The following is a 4,254-nucleotide window of genomic DNA, read 5'->3' on the forward strand; positions in this document are numbered from 1 at the left end:
TAGCATAGCATGCACGGATCAACTACAACATCATCGGCAAAATTGCAAACAAGTTGACAATCTGCCCAGATTCACAAAGTAGCAAAAGTAGAGCTCGATTGACTCAAGCTAGGGTGCTCCATAATTGGAAACAAAGACATGGATGGATAAAGCAATACAATATTAACAAAACATCCTCACTGATCATCCTCAAAAGAGGCATGGATCACTAGGAAACAACATGAACATATGGCATCATGAGATAAACAGCTCAAGGAATGCTAAGTCCCTGAAAACAGAATTACCAAGTGCACCACTTTGCAAGCTTGTGCTAGTCACCACACACATCACAAAAATACATGGGTTGCACCTCTGGAAAGATGACAAAACCCTTAAAAAAACATATGTAGAGCATCAGGGCATATCATGCACACAATAATCATGGCAAAAATGACAAAAAGCTAAATGGAGCAGCAGATCTGACAATTATCTCAAGTAGCCCTCTTCTAACAGCATTTCGGGCATCAAGATGAACTCAAATGAAAATGATGCAATGGAATGAAATGATGTACTCTCTGAGATGAACATTTTGATATGCTATATACATGAATCGGAGCTACGGATGCAAAGTTACGAGGCTATCAACATGAGCACTTGGATCTGAGAATTTTGGGACTTGGAAGAAAAAAACAACCTAGGGTTTACTGTTCACCGGATCTGGATCCGGCGCACGCCGACCGAGGATGGCCGGTAGACACACTTGCACGCGCCTGCAGCATGTCTGAAATAGTATTTTATAAGTGGCCGGAAAATGTTCTCAGAATGGGATGAAAGTTGGCGTGCGGTGTTGTTTTGTTATTAGTAGACCGCCTGCCAAGTTTCATCGCGTTCAGAGTCCGTTTGACGCCCCAAAGGATAACTATAGCGGCAATATAGCCGGTCTAACGCCGGACGTTTTCGGTCTCCGAAAACAGTCGCCAAGCCTCTCTCTCTTCTCTTCTCTCAGCCTGAGGCCTTCTGCACAGTCCACTACCTACCGCCGGGCCTAGCCTAAGCTCTCTCATCAGCCAGCGGCCCTCCTCGCGCGCGCGCCCGAAAAGCTGTCCCGTACCCGACCCGGGCAGTCGTCACCGTTGGGTCCGGATCATCCCAAAACATCTCTAAAATATCTTCGGTTATTTGTTTGGTCCATCTAACCTATTTTATCTCGATCATCCAATTTTAATCGGATGATCCAAACTCCCCTCTTCTCTATATATAGTCCAACCTCATGCCTATTTTGGACTAAACCTAGCACTAGCCCTCCATTCCCGTGCAGCCGCCGCCGCCCCTTGTTTTCCGCGCCTGGCTAGCCCACAGCCGCCACCTCGCACCACCAGATCCACCACACCACAGCCAACTAACTTGTTGCAGCTCCCCACCGTCGATCTGGAGTGTCAGATTCAGATCGAACGGCCCCCGTCGCCCCAGTTCATCCCGCAGAGGCTCTGGATCCAGCAGCCCCGTGCAGCGCTGCAAGGCCCGAGCGCCTCGTCTCCTCCCGTGCCTCCGTCCAGGACGGATCGGGAGCAGCACCTCCCTACGCCAGCTCGCCGAAGCAGAGCACCTCTCTACCTCGCGCCCCTCCTCTTTTCCTTTCCCCGTTGCGGTCTCCTTCCTCTCACGTCTCCCTCTCTCCCGTTCTACAGGAGCCACCACCGCCAGGGAACCCCGCCAGTCGAGCCGCCCCTAAGCTTCATCCGCACCGCCATTTCCTGGATCCGCCCATCTTCGGTGTCTCCGGCGCTGCCGAAGCCCCAAGACCCCTTCGCCAAGACCCGTCGTGGCCGCTGTCGTGCCCCGCCGCCGCTTCCTGGTTCGAGTGCCCGGGCGAGGAGACGACTAGGAGCAAGCCTAGCGCCCGCGTTGACCGCTCCACCATGTCGGCCCAGCGTCTCCAGCGAGGCCCAGCCGTGTGACCTACCGGCCTCCCTCCTCCACCGAGCAGGCCGAGGCCCATGGTGAGGCCAGCTGCGCGCCTAAGCCGGCCTGCCCATGAGGCCGCCGCCAACCTCCCTCACTAACTGGGCTTGGGCCATGGTGAGCGCCCTGTCCGCCCAGTTTCAGCCTGCTGTGTTTTTTTTCAGATCTGGGAATTTAGCTATTATTCCAGAGAAAGCAGTTTTACAGAAAAGCCCTTCAAGTTCATGCATTTAATAACTAATTAACCGTGCACCGGAGTAAAATGATCTCTATATGTAATATGTCTAGAATTTTGTCATGTTTAATAATATGCAACTTTCACCCATGTTTAAGATGTTTAAAATGATGTTTGTTTAAATTTGTCCCTATGCCATGTCAAAATGATTTAATTCATAACTATTTAACCGTAGCTCGGTTTGTAACAAACTTTATATGCATTTGGGGTAGAAAAATGTCTAATTTAACATGGTGTACTTGCTTTGCATGTTTATTAACTCTAAAATTATGTTTAGGGCAGAACAGTACCAAACCTAATATATGCATATGGGGATTTACCGGAATTATTGTTCGTTGCTTCCGGCCTCATTTAACTTGCCTAGATAGGTAGTTTTCATTTACTTCACCCTCTTGACATGTTTAACAACATTTAATATTGTTGGGTACATAAACGAGATCGAACTAAATAACTTGTTGTGGTGTTTCGTCAATATGCAACTCGTTGCATATTGATCTCCACTTAAGTTGTAGGATTGTTTTTGCATTTTGCCATGCCATGCCTCTTTAAACCGGACATGCATCATACTTGATTGCGCATCGTGCCATGATTATGTGATGGTTGTTTTACTATATTGTTTGCTTTCTTTCCGGTGTTGCTTCTTCGGGTTGGTTCCGATAACGTCGCGTTTGTGAGGAACCGTTCGACTACGTCCGTTTGACTTCTTCATGGACTCATTCTTCTTCCTTGCGGGATTTCAGGCAAGATGATCATACCCTCGAAATCACTACTATCTTTGCTTTGCTAGATGCTCGCTCTTTTGCTATGCCTATGCTACGATGCCTACGACTTGCTTATCATGCCTCCCATATTGTGAATCAAGCCTCTAACCCACCTTGTCCTAGCAAACCGTTGTTTGGCTATGTTACCGCTTTGCTCAGCCCCTCTTATAGCATTGTTAGTTGCAGGTGAAGATTGAAGCTTGTTCCTTGTTGGAACATGGAGATGTTGTTCCTTGTTGGAACATGTTTACTTGTTGGGATATCACAATATCTCTTATTTAATTAATGCATCTATATACTTGGTAAAGGGTGGAAGGCTCGGCCTTATGCCTGGTGTTTTGTTCCACTCTTTCCGCCCTAGTTTCCGTCATATCGATGTTATGTTCCCGGATTTTGCGTTCCTTACGCGGTTGGGTAATAATGGGAACCCCTTGACAGTTCGCCTTGAATAAAACTCCTCCAGCAATGCCCAACCTTGGTTTTACCATTTGCACTAACAACCTACCACCTTCCCTTGGGTTCTGCAGACTCAAGGGTCATCTTTATTCTAACCCCCCGGGCCAGCGCTCCTCTGGGTGTTGGTCCGAACTGAGCCACCTCGTGGAAACTTGAGGGTTGGTTTTACTCGTAGCTAGTCTCATCTGAGTGTGCCTTGAGAAAGAGATATGTGCAGCTCCTATCAGGATTTGTCGGCACATTCGGGCGGTGTTGCTGGATTTGTTTTAACCTGTCTAAATGTCTTGAAGAACCGGGATACCGAGTCTGATCGGAATGTCTCGGGAGGAGGTCTATTCCTTCGTTGACCGTGAGAGCTTGTCATGGGCTAAGTTGGGACACCCCTGCAGGGTTTTGAACTTTCGAAAGCCGTGCCAGCGATTATGGGCAGATGGAAATTTGTTAATGTCCGGTTGTAGAAAACCAGAAGTTGACCTTAATTAAAATGCATCAACCGCGTGTGTTACTGTGATGGTCTCTTTCCGGCGGAGTCCGGGAAGTGAACACGGTGTTGGAGTTATGCTTGACGTAGGTTGCTATAGGATCACTTCTTGATCATACTTTTATCGACCGTGCCTTGCCTTCTCTTTTCTCGCTCTCTTTTGCATATGTTAGCCACCATATATGCTACTCGCTTGCTGCAGCTCCACCTCATACCTTTACCTTACCCATAAGCTTAAATAGTCTTGATCGCGAGGGTGCGAGATTGCTGAGTCCCCGTGACTCACAGTTACTTCCAAAACCAGTTTGCAGGTGCCGTTGAGTCCGTGCAGATGACGCAACCAAGCTCAAGGAGGAGCTCGATGAAGATCTTGTCCTTTG

Source organism: Triticum urartu, chromosome 6 (genome assembly GCF_003073215.2).
Source record: "Triticum urartu cultivar G1812 chromosome 6, Tu2.1, whole genome shotgun sequence".
Classification (NCBI taxonomy): Eukaryota; Viridiplantae; Streptophyta; class Magnoliopsida; order Poales; family Poaceae; genus Triticum; species Triticum urartu.